This window comes from Schistocerca nitens, chromosome 3 (genome assembly GCF_023898315.1).
Source record: "Schistocerca nitens isolate TAMUIC-IGC-003100 chromosome 3, iqSchNite1.1, whole genome shotgun sequence".
NCBI classification, from domain to species: domain Eukaryota; kingdom Metazoa; phylum Arthropoda; class Insecta; order Orthoptera; family Acrididae; genus Schistocerca; species Schistocerca nitens.
The window spans coordinates 436177040-436200553 of NC_064616.1; positions in this window are offsets into that span (position 1 = coordinate 436177040).

A 23514-nucleotide genomic window follows, 5' to 3' on the forward strand; every position below is an offset into this window, starting at 1 on the left:
CGAAGGCAGGTAATTCACTGATTAATTCATTGAGATGGAGTGTCGTATCGTATGGACAAGATATTAGAGGTAACGGTCTGCTTTAGGCCAAGATACTGCAGTCCCTGGCAAATACATTTCGCGATTTGGATATTTATCTCTTAAAACAAAATTTGAAAGATGTTCGAAACGTTCAAATGGGAATCCGTTTCAGTGCTCTTAACGTAGTCTTTCACTTAGAACTTGAAGCAGCTAGTAGTTTAACTTGCTACGCTGTGCCAATGTCTGTCCAATATTTTACACCAAAATCAGCTGTGCATTTTTCAGAGTAAGACTCAGAACTTTAATTTAAGGAGCTTCCTGGTAGTAAGCTTAAGTGAGATGAAATGTTCTGACACAGTTCAGGTCTGTTTTCCATTATACTTACTATTCTGTTAAATACAACAGGCACTTTAGCTCAGACAGTATCGTCTGAGTCCTCATTTGTCGAATTAGGATGCGTCCAGTCAAATAGAATATGTGCATCGACATCAGCTCGCCAGTGTGTGAGATCTCATAATACCGCAGTGAAGTTGTAGCAAGATCTCCACTGTTGAAGGAGGGCGAGTTGTGTGAACGGCAATTGTGTGAAACAAATGTATGTTGCCACATAAACCATGTTACTGAGAGACGTCTGTTCGGTAACAGTCGTTTCTTCATTATGCTGCTTGTCTAAATGCTGTTGTAGAAATTACATAACAACAGCATGCATTTACAGTCGCCAGCCGAGGAAGGCTTCTGCTTTTAGTGAGAAGTTAGGAACACAAGACGTAGGAACATTCACTTTCTTCTCCCGGTTAATTTTAACTCCCATTTCTTAAAACTGAACAGCTTCCGCACCGTATCTGCCACTGTGCCCTGGGCGGAGACCTGTGTCGACATTCCGTCAGTACAGCGCTGAAAATAGCAACAGCAGAAGACGACATTTACGTGTTCATATGTTGACTCATCGACATCGTCACTTACTACTTCAGTGCGCACTGACCATTAAGACATCACCGTGGATAAACGCGATCGTGTCACTTTGTCAGATGTCAAGTTTCTTGTTGCAGCACTAGGTCAATATTTGTGTCCGAATACGCTGTCATTCAGGCGAACGGCTCAGGAAGCATCCACCGGCCACGGACGCAGATCGATGGGGCTAGTATTATTGTATGGGGGTAAGATCGCCTGGGCTTCTGTACGACCTCTGGTTCTAATTTAAATCAACATGACAGCTGTGGATTATGTGACAATTACAGCAGGTCACCTGTATTTCTACTGCTTGTACAACGTCCCTAATAAAGATATTCTTCAGAGATGAGAACAGTTTCCCGCTCAGCTAGTATTGTGACAGTGTGTCAAAATTCTTAATTAAAACCTTTACTAATTTACATGAACAGAGCATAATCATTTCGTCTCTAACAGCCTACCACCTCCCAAAGTTAATTCGTAGACAGCAGGTACTGTCATTAGCTTCCTTGCAATAGACAACACGATGCTCATCCACCAGACACCCAAGAATTCCTATACACTAAATTCAGATACTAAACTTAGAGTGTAACGAATTTTATATTCTTATGTTGTTTGCTTTCGTACCACAACAAACAGGAGAGTGTAATCTTGATCGAGAGTGTCAAGATTCGTACTGGTATTGCTGGTGGAGATCAGTTTCAACGAGACAGAAAATTTGATCATTTAATAACAGTTATGTTGTGTATATTTCCCCAAAGTTTGACAAATATCGATCTAGAGCTTCTTGGTGTAACACTTTTCATTCCCGTCAGTGTGTCTGGTGCCACAAAATTCTACGACATACCTGTATTGTGTGAAAATCTACAAATCCATCTTCACTGTAAGCAGTAGCTGTATGAACACTATTCTAGTAGGTATCCGCTTGAATTTAAAAATGTTACACTCATTAGTTTTACAAATACGTTGAATAATTTCTTTAGACTGGCGTGTTGCAGTATTATACGATTTGACGACAAACATTTTAAGTAGGGATTTTCGAAATTTCTTCGATGTGTCGATTTCATAATCCTGTGACAGTTCAACAAAAATATGAGCTGCAGTCAAATTAAAACGAGACACAAGAATAAAAAGTAAGTAAAGAGTTTATTATCTCAAAAGCAATCGCTATGACTATTAATACACTTATTCTACTGTGACACAAGACTGTCAATCCTTTCACGGAAAAATGTCTGCGGTTGTTTCGATTACACTACAGAAGTTTCGCTGGACAGCCTTGCACATCCTCTATACAGTCCCAATCTCTCCCCATGTTGTTTCCATACCTTTGGAGCCCTCATGAATGACATTCGTGGCTATTCCTTTCCCTCGGAAAAAGAGGTGGAAGCCTGGGTACAATCATGGTACCGTAGGCAACCGAAAATATATTTCCTACAAGGTATCGAACGTCGTATCTCGCAGTAGCATAAATGCAACAACAATCATTGCGATGTTTCAAATAATAAACAGGTTACTTACATTCCCTCTTATTTGACTCCCTCTTATACTACCGAACTTATCAGCTTTAAATGTAACGGAGGTATTTTCCTCTTAAAGACAAAGTTCTCTTGAAGCTGTGCCAAAAACGACCTGGAAGAGTCTGATCTTATTATCTGAACAAAGAAGTTTGGGAAACTGTTAACCACAGCGGATACTAATGAACCTGTAAATTTAAACCAGCAATCCATGTGCTAAAATTAGATAAACACAAGGGTCCATGATAAATAATAATTATAATAAAAACTGCCAAATTTCGCACGTAAATGTCACCAATGATTTTTACGTATCTGAGAAATGAAATATATTGTACTTACAGGATCGCAGTATCTTTACGAAAATGGAAATAAAATCTCTCAGATAATGTAACTACAGAGCATTTCATTCGTTAGAACCTCTCATTGGACCAAGACGTACGCTACATTAATAATTTGCTACGTTAATATCAGGAGATCCACGTCTAGTAACGCACATGTGAAAATGTAACACTACTCAAAGTAGTTATAGTATTAACCTTTAGAGATACATTATTCACATATGATCTCACAGTTCTGGTAATGAGGAGCGTTGGTTCTAGCTATTGTCTTTTCCTTGGCATGGGTATGATTTGACATTTAGCGGGGAAAGTTCACAAAGCATTTTTTATCGATAGATTTAAATTACGCTTCGCCCGTTGAACGTGATGTTCATATTCAGTAATATTTTAGATACTATTATTCCAGTATGTTCCTGTAAAATTGGAACGTAAATTCGTGATAAACTAGTTTCCTACGGCTTTATTTATGTTGCACTGCCGCCACAGAGGTTCTGGCATATGACATCGATTTAGTTCCTTTTGATTTCGGCCAGTTATTAATATAAGACTCTATGTTGTGATTATCAGGTTCGGACTTTTATGGACGCTACAGAAAACTGCTACGTACTCCGCATTTATTGTAGTGGTGTTCACTCCCTTAACTGTTGTAGCCTACTAAATGTTTTTTATCGTTTCCACTCTTTTACGCTTCATTGGGAAATTGCAAAAATACCGTGGTAGGTACAAGTTTATCAAAACATGGTGATCGATGCGTTTATACATTCCAGATATTCTTAATATATCTTGTTAACTACCAACTAGTATGAGACATTTGGTAATGTTCGTGTTACATGAGAGGAAATGATTTAAATGACTATGTGCAAAATACTGAAATACTGTGTTAATATTATGTAAACTGACGAAAGCATGATGTTGTTCCGAATTTATTATCTCTAAAGTAGTGGTGGGTGGTAAGTTCCTATGGGACCTAACTGCTGAGGTCATAGGTCCCTTCTAAAGTAGTATATCAGGCATTGTTGTAAATATGGATAAGTTTTTTATGATCGATCAAAAATTTTGTTTATAGAGTACAACTGAAAAGTAGTCCTGGGCTAGTCATGTATATTTCTCAGGTTGGCTGCTTGAGGAGTGCAAGGCACCATTGACAGCGCCTCCGTTCATCAAGAATGATCACTACTGCAGATGGCGTATCATCAGGAAAACGTAAAGAGGCAACAATATCGTTTGGGCATTAACATTTTCTCTTCGACTGTTTACGAGCCTCAGGGTATCAAACAACGTATAACAGGTGTGTATATCAGGTTGAAGCGACTGTGATACTAAGAGCTCAACAGTTCATATTAGTTTTCCTTCATAGTATTGGCTTATGGGCCGAAGAATCATTAGTGGCACTTCGAAGTCATAGACTATTCCGTTTCGAACAGTTGAAGGACTATGATGAACGCCCGCTGGGTTAAGAGCCTCAAAACTAATTTACAAGAGTCTTTCAGGGTTCCTTTTGTTCAGGGATTCTGTAGTTGCTTTTGTTTGAGGCGTCACATGATTCATAAGATCTGAATATTGTTCCGATTAACTGCTTACCCTGGTATTGTATAACGATGTTTACGTTCACTCTGTTATATTCTATGCTGTCATAGCTTGGGCAACTCTGTGCACTCACAAAGAGTACACACTCAGGTGACAGAAACCATGGGATACCTGATAGTATCGTGTCGGACCTCTTTCTGTTCGGGATAATGCAGCAACTCGACATGGCATGGACGCAACAAGTCTCTGGAAGTCCCCTGGAGAAATATTGTGTCATGCCGCCCATACGGACATCTGTAATTGCAAAAGTGTTGCCTGTGCAGGATTGTTTTTACATGAAAAGACTTCCCAATGAAGTCTCATAAATATTCGATTGAATTCATGTGAGGTGATCTGGGTGCCAAGTCATTCGTTCGAATTGTCCAGAATTTTCTTCAGACCAATCGCCAATAACTGTGACGCGGTGACATGGCACATTGTAATCCATAAAAATTCCATCGTTGCTTGGTAACATGAAGTCTATTAATAGCTCCATATGATCTCCAAGAAGCCGAATATAACCATTTGCAGCCTATGATCGGTTCATTCCATGTAAACATACTCCATATTGTTATGGAGCCACCACCAGCTAGCACTGCGCCTTGCCAATAACTTGGGTCAATGGTTTCCTGTGGTCGCGCCCCACTCGAACCCTACAATCAGCTCTTACCAACTGAAATCGGGACTTATCTGACCAGGCCACGGTTTTCCTGTTGTCTAGGGTCCAGCAGATATGGCACGAGCCCAGGAGAGGCACTGCAGGCGATGTCGTGCTGTTAGTAAAGGCACTCCCTTCAGTCGTCTATTGCCATAGCCCATTAACGCCAAATTTCGCAGCACTATCATAACGAAGATGTTCGTTGTACGTCCCACATTGATCTCTGGGGTTATTTAACTCAGTGTTGCTTGTCTGTTAGCACTGACAACTTTATGCAAACGCCGCTGCTCTCGGTCGCTGAGTGAAGGCCGTCGGCCGCTGCATTGTCCGAGATGAGAGGTAATGCGTGAAATTTGGTACTGACTGGCGACTACATAGAGTGCTATGTGCAGAACGACCATATACGTGAAATTAGAGAGAAGGTCAGCGTTGGCCGTAATATTGATGGTTTATTGATAGCAACAATCACATAGACCACAGCACTGAAGATGATCACTATGTGATTGAAAATCGATTTTGCTGTCAATAAACCATCAATATTACGGCAAACGCTGACCTTCTCTCTAATTTCTGAAATTTGGTATCTTCGGCATGCTCTTGAACCTGTGGGTCTCAGAATACTGAATTCCATAACGATTTCCGAAATGGAGTTTCCCATGGGTCTAGCTCTAACTAATGTTCTGCGCTCAAAGACTCCGCTTGAAGGGCCATAATTACTTCGAAGACCTACTCACATGGATCACCTGACTACAAATGACAAGTCTGCCAAATCACTACTCTTTTATACCTTGTGTATGCGATACCACGGTCGTCTGTATATTGCTATCCCATGACTTATGTCTCCTCACTGTATAGAGCCCCGATAGGTCAGTCCGTAAGATTTGCGGTATCAGTCCGCGAACTTTGTGTGACCCGTTGTTCAAACCTCTTCTGAATCATGCTCTGCTATCATTATACACATACTCCATCGTGGGAGTCGTTAACAGTAGTACTCATTCGGAAGAGACTGAAACACTCCTTAAGAGAACACTTGACGGAAAAAGGATTATCACTTAAATTACAGAATTCTTCAAAGATTGTACAGAAAGACATTCTCTTTTCAGCAGATTGCATTTTCAATAGTACTGCAGCGGAACGAGAAAAAAAGAATGATGTAGAGGAAGTCTAAATTTACTATGTAGTGAGTTTTTTATTCGTAAACTCCGTCACAATTTTGCTCCATGTTTTATTAATTCCTTAGTTTCTTTTGTTTATAAATTTTTCGCCCAGCATTCTGTAAAACATGTACTAAATCGTTCAGTTACACAGAAGCTCACATTCTCATAGACCAACGGGACCAGAGAAGTATTCTATTACGACAAAAAGAAAGGCCCACAACGAAAAATTTATCGGAATGGGACGGAAATCGGTAGGTGTGATTGAAATGTACACACAAATCAAGAGAAAGAGCTTCACAAATTGAACAAGCCAGTGATGGATTGGTCCACCTCGGGTCCTTCTGCAAGCAGTTAGTTTGCTTATCACTGATTGACAGAATTGTTGGATGTCCTCCTGAGAAAGAGCGTGTTATATTCTGTCCAACTGGCGCGTTAGATCGTCTATTCCCGAACTAGTTGGAGGTCCCTGCACAGTATGCCTGAAATGTTCTAAGTTCGGTAGAGATCGAGTGATCTTGTTGGCCATTATAGGGTTTGGGAAGCAGTACGACAAGCAGTACAAACTCTCGCTGTGTGCTGAAGGCATTTTCTTGGTAAAATGTAAGCCTAGCATGCCTTACTACGGAGGGTACCAAAAGGGGCGTAGAATTACATCGACGTACTAGTGTCCTGTGAGGGTGCCGCGGGTGAAAACCAAACGGGTCCCGCTATGAAATGAATTGGTGCCCCAACCATCGCTCCAGGTTGTCGTGCCGTATGGCAGGCGACGGTCAGTCTGATGAGACTCATCACTGAAGATAATTTTACTCCAGCCAGAGATTACAGGCCGAATACCTGTCTCGAGATGCCCCAGACAATAAAATTCACATTGCTGCGATAGTAGTTTAATGATATATTTTTTGTGGTGGATCGATTGCGACTAGACTGTCGTCTTCAGATCATCTGAAAAAGTTACACAACATACCTTATTTTAAAACTTTTATCCATTGTGGATGTGTAACTCTGCGACTCTGATGAATAAAGATACCTAGAAACTTCTGCAATCAGTCGCCTTTTGTTTTATTCTATAATTTTTATTTTCCATTACCAGTTACGAATCACCTATTGAGTGGGGATCGTGTGGCTGTGGCAAAATGTAAAAACAAAACTTGTAAGCACTGAATGTGAAGATAATTAAGAGATTTACTTTCTTCAGCAGTTGCATTGCATATTGGCGAGACTAAGTAAGGTTGATTGGTTGGTTGACAGGGGGTAGGGGACCAAACGCTGAGGTCATCAGTCCCATCGGATTAGACAAGGATGTGGAAGGCAGTTGGCTGTGCCCTTTCGAAGGAACCATCCCGGCATTTGCCTGAAGCGACTTAGGGAAATCATTTAAAACCCAGATCAGGATGCCTGGACGCGGGTCTGAAACGCCGTCCTCTGGAATGCAAGTCTAATGTGCTAACCACTGCGCCACCTCACTCGGAAAAGAAGAATATGTCTTTTTACACTATACTCATTATTTTATAAATAATAAGTGTTTACATTTCAGACCTGACGTGTGTTGTTTACCAAACGTATTAAGCAATGAGTTTGGAGACATCACTGACAATATGTTTCACATTTATCGTTATGTTTATTACACTGATCATTACTTATGAAATACATATTAATTCCCTGCATGAAGGTCTTTTTTAAGTTAAGTCACATGGGAATTTGGGATGGTGGTATATGAGGGTGGGGTGAGCGGGCGGGGGGGGGGGGATGGGAGGAATTGTGTATGACTGTGTGTGTGTGTGTGATTGAGAAAGAGAGCTTTTTGGTCCTGGGTTGTTTAGTTTTTCAAGTTTAAAGATTCTTTAAAATTTTCAAGAAATGGATTGTTTGCTAAGTCAGTTTGTTCTACATCTACATCTACATCTACTTCTAAATGGATATTCTGCAAATCACATTTAAGTGCCTGGCAGAGGGTTCATCGAATCACCTTCACAATTCTCTATTATTCTAATCTCGTCTAGCGAGCGTAAAGAACGAACACCTATACCTTCCCGTACGAGCTCTGATTTCCCTTATTTTATCATGGTGATCGTTTCTCCCTATGCAGGGCGGTGTCAAAAAAATATATTCGCATTCGGAGGAGAAAGTTGGTAAACGGAATTTCGTGAGAAGATTCCATCGCAACGAGAAACGCCTTTGTTTTAATGATGTCCAGCCCAAATCCTGTATCATTTCAGTGACACTGTCTCCCATATTTCGCGATAATACAAAACGTGCTGCCCTTCTTTGGATAAGGAACCCACACCGCGCAGCAGTATTCTAAAAGAGGACGGACAAGCGTAGTGTAGACAGTCTCCTTAGTAGATCTGCCAATAAAACGCAGACTTTGTTTAGCCTTCCCCACAGTATTTTCTATGTGTTCTTTCCAATTTAAGTTGTTCGTAACAGTAATTCCTAGGTATTTAGTTGAATTTACGGCCTTCAGATTTGACTAACTAATCGCGTAACTGGAGTTTAACGGATTCTTTTTAGCACTCATGTAGATGAAATCACACATTTCGTTATTTATTGTCTACTGCCTATTTTTATACCATTCAAATGTTTTTCTAAATCGTTTTGCAATTTGTTTTGATCTTCTGATGACTTTATTAGTCGATAAACGACAGCGTCATCTGCAAACAACCTAAGACAGTTGCTCATATTTTCTCCTAAACCGTTTACATAGATAAGGAGGAGCAAAGGGTCTATAACACTACCTTGGGGAACGCCAGAAATCACTTCTGTTTTATTCGAAGAAGTTTCGTCAGTTACTATGAACTGTGACCTCTCTGACAGGAAATCACAAATACAGGGTTATTACAAATGATTGAAGCGATTTCACAGCTCTACAATAACTTTATTATTTGAGATATTTTCATAATGCTTTGCATACACATACAAAAACTCAAAAAGTTTTTTTAGGCATTCACAAATGTTCGATATGTGCCCCTTTAGTGATTCGGCAGACATCAAGCCGATAATCAAGTTCCTCCCACACTTGGCGCAGCATGTCCCCATCAATGAGTTCGAAAGCATCGTTGATGCGACCTCGCAGTTCTGGCACGTTTCTTGGTAGAGGAGGTTTAAACACTGAATCTTTCACATAACCCCACAGCAAGAAATCACATGGGGTTAAGTCGGGAGAGCGTGGAGACCATGACATGAATTGCTGATCATGATCTCCACCACGACCGATCCATCGGTTTTTCAATCTCCTGTTTAAGAAATGCCGAACATCATGATGGAAGTGCGGTGGAGCACCATCCTGTTGAAAGATGAAGTCGGCGCTGTCGGTCTCCAGTTGTGGCATGAGCCAATTTTCCAGCATGTCCAGATACACGTGTCCTGTAACGTTTTTTTCGCAGAAGAAAAAGGGGCCATAAACTTTACACCGTGAGATTGCACAAAACATTTAACTTTTGGTGAATTGCGAATTTGCTGCACGAATGCGTGAGGATTCTCTACCGCCCAGATTCGCACATTGTGTCTGTTCACTTCACCATTAAGAAAAAATGTTGCTTCATCACTGAAAACAAGTTTCGCACTGAACGCATCCTCCTCCATGAGCTGTTGCAACCGCGCCGAAAATTCAAAGCGTTTGACTTTGTCATCGGGTGTCAGGGCTTGTAACAATTGTAAACGGTAAGGCTTCTGCTTTAGCCTTTTCCGTAAGATTTTCTAAACCGTCGGCTGTGGTACGTTTAGCTCCCTGCTTGCTTTATTCGTCGACTTCCGCGGGCTACGCGTGAAGCTTGACCTCACGCGTTCAACCGTTTCTTCGCTCACTGAAGGCCGACCCGTTGATTTCCCCTTACAGAGGCATCCAGAAGCTTTAAACTTCGCATACCATCGCCGAATGGAGTTAGCAGTTGTTGGATCTTTGTTGAACTTCGTCCTGACGTGTCGTTGCACTGTTATGACTGACTGATGTGAGTGCATTTCAAGCACGACATACGCTTTCTCGGCTCCTGTCGCCATTTTGTCTCACTGCGCTCTCGAGCGCTCTGGCGGCAGAAACCTGAAGTGCGGCTTCAGCCGAACAAAACTTTATGAGTTTTTCTACGTATCTGTAGTGTGTCGTGACCATATGTCAATCAATGGAGCTACAGTGAATTTATGAAATCGCTTCAATCATTTGTAATAGCCCTGTACAGTCACATAACTGAGACGATATTCCATAAGCACGCAATTTCACTACAAGCCACTTGTGTGGTACAGTGTCAAAATACTTCCGGAAATCCGCAAATACGAAATCAACCTGAAATCCCTTGTCAATATCACTCAAACTCCATACGAATTAAGAGCTTGTGTTTCACAGAAATAATGTTTTCTAAATGTGTGTGGACTGTGTGTCAGTAGACCCTTTTCTACGAGGTAATTCATAATGTTCGAACACAACATTTGTTCCAAAATTTTGCTGCATATTGACGTTAATGATATGGGCCTCTAATTTAGTGGATTACTCCAACTACCTTTCTTGAATATTGGTGTGACCTGTGCAACTTTCCATTCTTTGGGTACGGATCTTTCGTCCAGTGAACGGTTGTATGTGATTGTTAAGTATGGAGCTATTGCGGCAGCATACTCTAAAAGGAACCTATTTGGCATACAGTCTCGAGCAGAAGACTTGCTTTTATTCAGTGATTTAAGTTGCTTCACTACTTCGAGGATATACGTCTACGTTACTCATGTTGACAGCTGTTCTTGATTCGAACTCTGGAATATTTACTTCGTCTACTTTAGTGAAGGCATTTCGGAAGACTGTGTTTAGTAACACTGCTTTGGCAACACTGTCTTCTATAGTATCTCCATTGCTATCACGCAGATAAGGCATTGATTGTTCCTTGCCGCTACCATACTTCACATACGACCAGAATATCTTAGGATTTTCTCCCAGGTTTCAAGACAAAGTTTCGTTGTGAAAACTATTATAAGTGTCTCGCATTAAAGTCAGCGCTAAATTTCGAGCTTCTATAAATGATCGCCAATCTTGGGGATTTTGCGTCGGTTTATATTTTGCATGTTTGCATCGTTGTTTCTGTAACAGTGTTCTGACCCGTTTTGTGTATCAAGGAGGATCAGCTCCATCGTTTGTTCATTTATTTAGTATAAATCTTTCAACCGCTGCCGATACTATTTCTTTGAATTCAAGCCACATCTGTTCTATACTTATATTATTAATTTGGAAGGCGTGGATATTGTCTCTCAGGAAGGCGGCAAGTGAATTTTTATCTGCTTCTTTAAATAGGTACATTTTCCATTTATTTTAAGAGCATTATGGGGTTACAGTTCTCAGTCTCGCTACGACAGCCGTGTCTTCACTAATCCCTGTATCCGATTTGATTATCGTCATTAACTCAGATCTATTCTTTGCTAAGAGGTCAAGTGCGTTTTCGCAACCGTTTGCTATTCGCGTGGGTATCGAATTAACTACTGGAAATAATTTTCACAAAATGCATTTAGCACAATTTCGGATGATGTTTTATGCGTACCTCCGGATTTAAACATGTATTTTCTCCAACATATCAAAAAAAATGGTTCAAATGGCTCTGAGGACTATGCGACTTAACTTCTGAGGTCATCAGTCACCTAGAACTTAGAACTAATTAAACCTAACTAACCTAAGGACATCACACACATCCACGCCCGAGGCAGGATTAGAACCTGCGACCGTAGCGGTCGCTGGGTTCCAGACTGTAGCGCCTAGAACTGCACGGCCACTCCGGCCGGCTCCAACATATCGATGATATATTAAAGTCACCACCAACTGTAATCGTATGAGTAGCGTACGTGTCTGAAATCAAACTCAATTTTTCTTTGAACCTTTCAGCAACTGTATATTCTGAATTGGGAAATTTGTAAGAGGATGTAATTATTTTTTTATTCTGGTTGCCAACAATGACCTCTGCCTATACTAACCCACAGGAACTAAGGTTCTTCGCAAAACAATTCCGCTGAGCTTATCTCCGGTTTTAGCCATCTTTCGGTGCCTATAACGATTTGAGCATCAGTGCATTCTATTAGCGCTTGGAGCTCTGGTACTTTCCCAACACAGCTACGAAAATTTAGAACTGTTATAACAGTGGTTCCTGTATTTACGTTCTTCCTGTGTTTGGCGTGCACCCTTTGTAAATGAAGCCCTTCTTGTGTTTTCCCGAGACATTCTAGCCTAAAAAAACGTCCCAGTCCACGCTACACAGCCCCTGCGTGCAGTGGACACCTGACCTATTCAACTGAACCCGAAAGCCAACCACCATCTGGCGCAAGTCGAAGAATCTGCAGCCTACACAGTCACAGAACCGTCTCAGTCGCTGATTCAGACCCTCCACTCAGCTCTGTACCAGAGGTCGGTAGTCGGACCTGTCGACTGTGCTGCAAATGGTCAGCTCTCCTTTCATCTTGCATGCAAGACTGGCCGCCTTTATCACTTCTGTTAGCCGCTGGAAACCAGAGATAATCTATTCTGATCCAAAGTGACACACACCATTGGTAGTGACGTGAGCCACCAGCTGCAGTTGGCTGCACCCTGTGCTCTTCATGGCATCCGGGAGGACCCGTTACACGTCTGGAACGACTGCATCCAGTATGCACACGCACATTGGTTTTCTTTCCCTTCTTGGCAGCCCTGTCCCTAAAGGACCCCAAAACGCGCCTAACGTTCTCGGTCCAACTATCAATAACCCCAACCTCTGTGATTGTCCGGATTTTGCAGGATGAAAGCTTTCCTCTGAAACAGGACAGGCGACTGCATCTGATTCAGCGACAGTGTCAGCCACACACAGCACATGGAACCTGTTTGTCAGACAAACCGGGGAGGCCTTACGTGCGGCCGCCTGGGAAGTCTTTCGCCGCCTGCTATTTCCCGGGGCGATCTCCCACTCGACCATACGTGAGAGGTCAACCTCAGTGCGAGCAGTAACTGGGCTGGCCACCGATGGGGACCCATCGGAGCAGTCGGACGTGCTGGACGTCTGTTGGATCGCCACGATCGGCCCACAACAGTGGTGCAGCCATCCACTGCAGACTCCAGCAGTGTAACTGAAGCCATCACAGTGTGGAGATGAGAGCAAATTGTCACCAACTCGGCTCGCATCCGCACGCAACAATTGCAGTCCCTGTCCATACCAAAGACCGTGGAAAAACCAAACTATGTACATAAATGGACTACTGGCACGTTCTGTGCAACTCTACTGTAGACACTGGAGCTGTGTCTAATAGATTAGGGTAATATGCAGAGATGGCTTGGGGTGATTTATTGTTATGGGTAAAGTCCCTAATTCTTTCGGGAGATTCATCTTTATTCCTTTACCTATGGTGTGTAGAATTTGGAGGATTGTTGTAATGTCTGTGACAGAATGACCACTTTGTGCCAAGTGGGCTGCACAGCTTGATTTGCTTATATTTTAAAACAAGGTGCTTCTGTGTGCTCTTTGTATTTATTTTCAAAGTGTCTTCCTGTTTGCACAATGTAATAGTAGGAGCTGCTGTAACAATTTAATTTACATAAACCAGATTTCTGAAAAAGAGGATTGGCTGTTTCAGTGTTTTAAGATATTTTGTTTTCTGTTCTGGTGTTTGTTCGGAAACTTATTTGGATTTTGTTTTGCAAGTTGATGTGAGATGTTACCGAAGAAAGGGATAGAGATATATTTAGTTTCTTCTGATGCTGAGGACTATGTTTTTGATACTGTTTCGTCCGTTAGTTCGTAGATTTCACCAAAAGTTAAAGTAGAAATCTACGAAATCAGGGATCTACCCCAAGAAAACATTCTTAGAACATAACATTAGTCATGGTCTTGGTTTTATTTAAGTTTTTTAAGCACGTAGGAGCTGTTACTTCTGGTTAAATTTGTGAAATGCTGTAAAATTTACGTCACTGTAAAGGTATGTTATACTTTCCGGAATAATATGTTCACCGAGAACAAACCAACAGGTGCTAATCAACTGTAAGTAATACAAGTAAATTGATCTCATAATGTGAATAATTCTCGTCAGATCCATTGCTTACATGTTCCGTTTTCACATTTTGCCACAACTACACGACCCCACTATGTGCAAACATGCAACAAATATATACTATCTGATGATGAATGGCTAGGCGATTCAAAACTGGTAATGGAAAGTAAAAGAAGAATAAAACAAAAGGCGACTGGTTGCAGTAATTTGTGGTAGCCTTTAATTTTTATTTTGTTATAATGCTGGTTATTCACATTTCCAGATATATAAATTTGGCACTTAAATCCATACATCAATAGTGTCACTGTTACTCTGTATCGTATTACAGTGTGGTCTGTGTTTAAGACTCTTGTGCTATAAGCTTTTTTGTGGTAAGTTCCTGTTAATAGTCCTTTCTTATAATTTTCATAATGTGGTGTTTTATCATCAGACTTGACAGATTGATTGTTGTGAGAGTAGGCCAAAGATGCTATATGATTACAGTTGCTGTAGTGTGATGATTTCGGCTGCACATATGATCTTTGTAATCGACATTTCCGTGGGTAGTTGTTTGTGTTTTTCCGTTATCTTTGGTTAGGAACGTATTAAAATTTTATATGAAACATTTATGTTATAAATCTGTTTGTTCATTTATAACATAATATCTCTAAGAGGCGTCTTCTACACTACTGCACCTTTGAGTCATAAATTTTAATGTGTTGTAAATGTAAAACTAAACAAAAATCATTGGATATAATAGACTCAGAGAGAGGAAGTCATATATTTTGAAAAATAAATAGCCTTGAAAGAAAGGTATATATGATTTCTCAATGTGTCTATGGGGTCGCATTGACCCCACTGGTATTAGGAGGGTTAAACAGGACTGGGCACAAAACTTAGAAGAATATATAGATACATCACAAAATATTGATTTAGATTGGATGAATTTGTTGTTCATTAAAGGATCCAGATTCATAATAACCTACTATGTAAATGCACTGTTATGTAACACAGCCAGGTTTACCATATAAGAAATAGAACCAAAAATATTTGTTAACATGAATAACGGTTAGGAAATTATTCTGCGGTGTGTACGAAAATGTCAGACGTATACAATTTCAGTATTTTCGATCATGTTTTATATCTCTCGTATCCTTCAGATAGTATTTACTCGTTTCTTATCACTCTAAAGCTGAGAATTCCATAACATAGCTCGATTGACTTACATTTAGTTTATAAAAGCTACAGTTATGTTCTAACTCTTATTGGTTCTTCACCATAAACTCCACAAAGAAATAAAGCTGTTGTGAAACTACATTCAGTATACCCATCTGTCTAAGGAGTTCTCTGTACGAGGTCAGGAAATCTACATCGCTTACTCTAAGCAAATCAGGAAGAAGTGCTTCCTTTCTCAATGAAGAGTCAACTTCATTCTTACTGGCGAAAAGATCAGTGGTGCCATCAATGGAGTGAGAATTTCATTGATATACCTGGTATCGCTTTGTGGCAGAAATGGGTAGAGGTGCAGTACAAGACATCCAGAATTACATTTCTTTCCATTTCTCACTTTTATAGCTACATCAAAGCAGTGGTCGTCAAACTGTGACTCGAGGGTTTCATGCGGCCTGAATCAAGTATACGTCCAGCCCGCGGATATCTGCTGTATTTTATTACAATACTCATGTAACAACTAATCGTTGAATACAGAAACGAGAATTCAGAGCATATGAGGCTTGCTGTTTTTCTGCTAAGTAACAGACGGAAACACAGAGACAGTAATATTTTTAGATGCGCTTAATTGGCGTTGGTGAAATCGACCATGAGATAAGGAAAGATGGCCGCATACCGTAGAGGGTAAGAATGCCCGCTGTGAGATTAGAGGACATTTAAGGGGAGATATTTTGTTGCATGTCTTCCAGTACTGACAACTCGCTCGACTTCTACCAATCAAATGCTATGGAATAAGTTTGCTCATTACAGAGACTCTCATCTTCAAATGGAGTGCTTATTTGTAGTAAGGAATTTTAATTAATTACAACTGTCGTAAAACGTCACATAAAGGAGAACAAACACGACAATCTGAGTATTTAGTAAATATTTACTATCGCATATCATATTGCATAAAGCATTTAAATATATGTTCACTCAATGTTCTTAACAATTAATCGTCCACTCACACGGACAAAGAGCAATGCTTCGTCAAGCCATTACGGCATCACAACTTTGGGTCGGTGAAGGTGGGAGCAATGTGAAAGAGAGAACAGTCGAAATTAAGTGTTCTGAATGATGCCGACTTAGAACGATTAGCACTTAGGGGTTGGTGGCCTAATTATTGGGCCCTTACTGTACCATGTTTATTAAGGGTCCATAACATACTTATTTACATATGTTACCAATAATAACAAGGTCAGTACACACATGGCCCATGGTGCCATCCCTCTATATCAGTAGTGGCTGTCCTAATCTCAGAGCATGAAATCGTGGAGGGGGGGGTAGCGGGGTTAATTAAAGTGTCATCGGATAGCATTTTAAAACATACGAGTTTCTACCCATTTTCAATCTTCCGAGTACAGTGTCATCTGTCTCGAAACGAAAAGATAGTTTGAGCCACAAATTGTGTACTTTTTCCATAGAATCCGAATCTGCAGTAAAAATTGGGGATTCCCATTTAAGATCAGAAAGTTGGCCCCTCCTTCCAAGCAAACACGGTGAGGTGGGGGTCGAGTTTGTTATCATTGTATGCCCACTTCGAGACAAACATATTTTAACTATAATTGTTTCGATCCAATCTGATATTTTTGAGAGATTTCAATGTCTTCAGATAAACTGAACACACTGCATATGGTGCTAGGGTATATTTATTTGGAGATACATAATGAAATTGAGAAGCACCAGGTAGTATAATATTACACCAAGTTACTGATTATAATCTGACAGACACACACTGATGAATTGTGTTCAAAATCCGCACAGTCTCGAAGTCAATTTACAATTAATTACTGCATCCACACTTACCATACTACTATAAAAAATCATTCACTTCATTCTAAACATGTCCTGCTACGTAGTTTATCCTACTGGCTAACAAGAGTAATAAAATACGTTGACATTTGTAGACGCCCATTTGCATGACAACCAAAACAAAATAAAAACAAATCGTACCGCTCTTGTGTTGTTGTTTGATTATGTTGAAGTACTACGTTATAAATTCCCGAGACATATTATCGTGATTGTATAGTAATCTTGTATAGTAATCTTCAAATTACAAAACCACACAAATGGTGACACCGCTGATGGTGAGCATCTAAGTTATTGTGTAAGTATCAAGTTAAATATCAAAGTCCAAATGCAAGCAATCTGCAGCATCACCGATGGTGTGCATCACAAGTATTTATAATTTTTGGTCGAGCCTCAAGCCACTCTTTATAACTGTCTCTGAAAAATAAAAGCACAAAAGAAACATACTTCTTTGTTTTTGGGCAAATACATTGTTCGACACACATACTGATTTTTCGAAAGGCTCGACATGAGATAACATGGAAATGGAGGAGTTAATGTTTATAGTTTTTGTAGTTATTGTCACTGAAGGGTGACACAACTTACAAGTTAAAGTTAGTAGCTTGTCGAATAAACTGATGGTACACTTCTACCATAATTAGTGGGCTGGTTAGCATAAAAGTTCGTGTATTTGGCATTCGAACAATATTGGTAACTTCTCACCTGAAAGACAGGATCCATAATGAACCTCAAGATTTATCTGCTATGCTGTATGAACAGTCTTCAGATATTCAGTGAGCAACAGTAGTAGCTTATGCTCTTTTCTTCTTTCGCAAATACCATTACATTGTGAAGAGTGTCATAATAATGTTCAGTGTCACACATAAACAATGAAGAAATGTGACTTGGTCTGCAAATGTAATACGAACTATACTCAAAGTTTAAGTGAATGATCACCCATGAGCTCATATCAGTTGACAGATGAGTATTGTTTGTATGTTTAGTGTGATCTAGTGGACAACACAATAATGAGTTCTTAGACACTTCTTGTGCAGTCCTCCAATACAGGTTCGGTGATGGGTTACGTCGACTTGGAGCTTCCATGATTATTAAAGCTGTAGAATTGAATTAGATGTCATCTGCAGCTTCGCTTCGTGATCGGACCATCGGCAGATGTCACGGTTGTCGTTTGCTAACCAGCATTTCGTAATCTCTAATGGAGACATACGATGGCGATTTGTGAGGAGTTGTCCAGGACTAGGAACCGGTCGGACACGAGTGGCTCGAGCTGCAGAGGGCACGAACAGGCAGGTTTAAGGCTCAACAGGAGTCACTCAGTGGGGCATGTCTTCTCGGCTCACAAGTGGTTCAAATCAAGTCGCATTCTCTGGACAGCTGCCTCGCTGGTCAGTTGTCCGCCTCACATTCTCGTGCAGACTGTATTGCTCGCTCCACTCGTAATGCAGTGAAACAGAGTTACATGGGTGTATTAGAAATAGAAAAACAAAATTTACACAATAACCATTACATTCAATATCCCTGTTCGATAAAATACTTAAAAGCACATGACAGTTAAATAATTTGGTTCTCTAGCCTCAAAAACTAAACAAGTGATGAAATGTTATGGCTCTTTCGAAAGTTACAAAAATATTCATGAGATAAGCTAACTAATTGACAAAAGTATTTGGGCTCCATGGCCTTCATATTACGAAAATATTAATCTCAGGCAGATGGGCCACTTAACAAATGAAAAATAAATCTAATAATTAATGTGCAAACACGAGTTTTCAAACGATAAATGGTGTATCAATTAAACTTTTAAATTCTTTATTTCTAATGATCACTATAAGACAAACGACAGTTAGTACTCCGGTTAGCACTTAGTAGGCAAGCAGTTAATATAGATGACATCCGCCTGTGGTTACAGATTTCCGAAGGATCCACAGGTGATAAACGGAATCCTCTCAACTTACGCACCTCATTTAAATTATTGGCCCGCCTTCATCTAGCTATTGCGCTGACAGTGTGTGCTGACAGACTCCCTTCTCATCATGATGGGTTTGCCTCTCTCTCTCCCCCTCTCTTTCTCACTTTCTCTTCTCTCTCTCGTCTACTTCCCACTCTTTGGTCCTCAAATCTTCAAAATAATTGTTCCGTCTACATCTCTGGTGACTGGTCTGAAACACACGAAAAACACGCGAAGGTAGCATTCGGCTGAAGATACAACAAAACGGAACAAATGGCTCTGAGCATTATGGGACTTAACATCTATGGTCATCAGTCCCCTAGAACTTAGAACTACTTAAACCTAACTAACCTAAGGACATCACAAAACGGAACAGCACAACTGTAAAACGTTTACGTTCACTAGTTACTGTAACTGGATTTGTGACATTACACAACCTTATTTTTAAGTTAGAATTATCCTGACCTAACCAGCACATCCATGGGTTGTATTTGTCTTACTGTAAAACTTTTTAACATTACAATAATGAACTTCTACCGGATGATAGTCCCCTGTGAACAGTATTCACAAAATACAGAAACAAATCCCACATCTTCGACAGATCAGACTCAAGTACCTGTACATGACGTGGCTTGTTAGTAATCTATCCTGCCTACGTAAATGCTCAGTGCCTCATGCGACTGGTGTACTTAAACACAATTAAAAAATAACCATAGGCTCTGTGTCCCATTGCCTCTGGAAAGACATAACAGACCCTAGTGCTTCATTGTTACTGGCAGTTACACTTTGTGCTTCTCACTGCTGGCATCAGATACCATATTTATAAGACGCAAACCATCCTTACACTTTGCAACGTCTCATCCGATGCTTTTATCATTGTCATCTTCCAATAATGCCCCAAAGTCGTCACATATATTTCACAACAATTTCATATCCTCCACTTATCCTTTCTTGTACACTCGCGCACGGCTGCTTGGCTGGTTGTTAGTGTCTAACAGTGCTTAATCGATGAGTCTCTTGAGGTGCGAGATGTGTCACCGACCTTACGATTTGCAACTGGTGAGGATTACAATCTCAACTACGTTGTTTGTATAATTATTCTCACTCCCTAAGGCCCACAATAGACATAGAAGTGTCTAGGGCTTATGAACGTGCTCACATGTGGTACCCTAGTTATTTTCATCATAATTTCGTTATCTTTAGCAAACTTGTTTCGTCTCATTGCAGTCCACGGTTTTCATATCATCCTATTATTCAATACAATTCACACGTTCCAGCAGCTAATTACGATATTCATCTTTGACGTCGAATAATGTGCCCCATGGCTCGTTCTCATCATCACTTTTCGATACCTGCAGTGCTCTCTGCCCTGTTTCAGCGAAGAGAACCGCCGGACTTCCTGAGTCTGTAGCACACGTTTCCTCTCTTGGTTTTGTTTTAAGTTCCCCATTTACTCATTCTAATTCATCTGCCCTGGAATAGTAATCTTCCTCTGCCAATTGCAACTTCATATTTGTCCACTCTTTTGCATGGAGAACGTAAGATGGTTTTCCCAGCCACACCTAACGTACTGCATTCCAAGTATTTATAATTACTGACTTTTTGCACAATTTCTTTAAAATACTGCGTTGCACTACGAAACTGCGATTGTGCATGAGGCTACGTCATCAAAATGCTCAGTCTGACACACTGCTACTTTTCTTTCGCCCAAAATTAGTGCAGAATCTCCTGTTTAAACTCATCGTAAATCCTGCCCTTTGTCGCATCGTGGCGGTTGCCTCTTGTAGCAGATGCACGCAAATGAAATTGATTTTACAACCGGCAGACTATGACCTCGGATGTCCGTCCTGGAATTGTTAGATCCAAATTTTGTGACGCAACCTGTTCGATCTGTTCTTAAACGGCGTGTACTTCTGAACGAAAACAAAATGTTTCCTAATTTCGTCCTCTTTGACGTTTTGATAACTTATTCATACCTTCACAGCTGGTTCTGCGTTTACAGGTGGCGGTACCGGATCGCCGTTATTTGACAGAGTCGGTCTGTCACTCCATGTAATTCCTCCTCATCCTGCCACCTATCTTCTTCATGTTTTAACGTCTCTGCGCTCCTGGTGCTGTTTTGTGGCCAACTCTTACGTACTCTCTTCTTAATCAGTTCTAACACCGCTTTGCGATTGTGACGGATAATGTTTGCTTACATTTCTTTAAATTCGAACAGCACTTTATTTTCATCTTTTAAGTTTACAGGAATGGTCCCACACGATACCGCATCAATATGTACCGATAAACTGATCTGACTCTTTCTTAACTTGAAACACGTTGTCCGTGATTTTGTCTTTCCACTATTTATTGATATCTACCACCTTCGCTAATTAATCGGTTGCACTCTGCACTTCTTGAGTTACCGTACCTAAAATGTTTTCGCAATTGCTTACTTGCTCGTCTGTTAACAGTTTCGTCTTTTCTTCAGATTTCTTAATGTCTTCCTCGATCTTTTTGTCTAATTTGACCTTGTACGTGACCATTTAACTGCTGTTCTAATCTCTTGAAATGATTTCTATGTTCCTTGAACTGCTCTTCAGTCTCTTTGAAACACGAATGATTCGTCTCTTCTTGCATTTAGAAATTTTCGTTTCTTTTTTGAAAAATTGATCCTTTTTTTTTTTTAAAAGTGTATCAGAAATTCTACTTGGCTCTTCTGCCCTTTTATGTCGCTCTTCTGCCTTTTTGTAGTGTTCTTCTGTTCTTCACGCTGTTTCTTGTTTTCTAATGCCATTTAAATTAAGAATGACTAGAGGTCAAATGGTTGCGGCGAAGAAAGAGTTGACGCGTGATCAGTCAAACTCTGTGTCACATTTTCCTGACCAGCGGTCACAGAGTTTTCAGTTGCGACTGATATTGTCACGTTCTCCTCGCACAACAACTCAGCTTGGGAATGTTTTGCAGATATACATAGTGTCATTTCTTCCCTGTCAGTTGTACTAATTTCCTCTAAAGTGCATGGAGGAACATCAGTTGATCTTGGCATATAAAATACTGACGTCAAATTGAAACATTTCGCCCTAATAACCAATTTCGTAACCTAGACACACCACAAAATAACGTAAAATACAACCAAAACACGAATTCATTAAATCCTTAAAATTGGAACGTTGATATTTAGGACACCGATGAACCTTCCTCATCCACCTTTCCTTTAAGAGAATCGCAATTCGTTACAGCGCAAGCAAGTTATCATTAATATTTGTTTTGTAAATAAAACCACCTTTTCTTGCTGGAATAAAATTTACTTTTCCTAGTCGCGTTTTGCTTTTGTCTTACTATAAGGCATATTCAGTAGGATATAGAACGGTACAGGTTTGTTATTTTTAGATTGTCAAACCGTTCACCTCGTGTTCTTTCATGTAAATAAGTAATTACTTGCTGTTGGTTGGCATCTGCGTTTCCTTTCATCTGGTCTGGAGGTCTTACTACCATTTCATTCCCGAAACATAATCACAATTTTATAGTCAGAACTTTTTATTTCACACTCTTCACCACAGTTCACCTTCTTCGTGGTGCACTACTATCTTTTGCCAGTAGTTACAGCTATTTATTCGAAAAGTGTGCTTTTAAAGACGTAAATATTGTGAGTTCATTGTGTGTTTCCTCCTGTTTGGTTTGTTTTCCTACATGTTGCCAACCTAAGGAAGTATATGTTGAAAATTAACGTCTGTTCATTATGTTTATATATCTGTGTGTGTGTGATTGTATGTGTTTGTGTATGAAAGGGAGAGACAGAGAGCTTGTGAGTGTGTGTAGGTTTTCTTTAAATGTGTGTGAGGGGCGGGAGTGGGGAGTGGTAGGAAGGGGGGGGGGTGGTTGGTGGTTTCAATTGCAGAGTGGTGAATATGAATTTAATAACTGTTAATGAGTGGTTGCAAGCTTTGGTGTTAAGCTGATACACGTTTTGGTTTAAATGTTCTGTGGAAGGGTTCATGGACAACTGAGTGAAAATTTGTTGGGTGAGATTATTATTATGATAATAATAATCATCTTTTTGAGTGTTATTCTGTTATTTTATGTATTAGTGAAAACAATGAATTGTTTGGCATGTGTATTTGATCATTCAACAGGGTTTCCTTTTCTGCTTTGGTTTCCAGTATGTGGTAATTTTCTTGCTGTGTTAGGTGCCGTTTTTATTGTTGATTCAAAATTTTTTCATGTCTTCTTCTCTAGTGGTTGGTTTCTGGTTATATTCTTTTAGCTGTTCTGCAAATGTGAAGTTGTTTGTCCCCTACTTCCAGGTTATCATGTGTTGTTTGTATCTGACATTAAATGTTCTAGCTGTTGGTCCTATGTATCTGTACTTACAAGTGTTATACTGTAGTTAATATATACCTATTTTCTGATATAT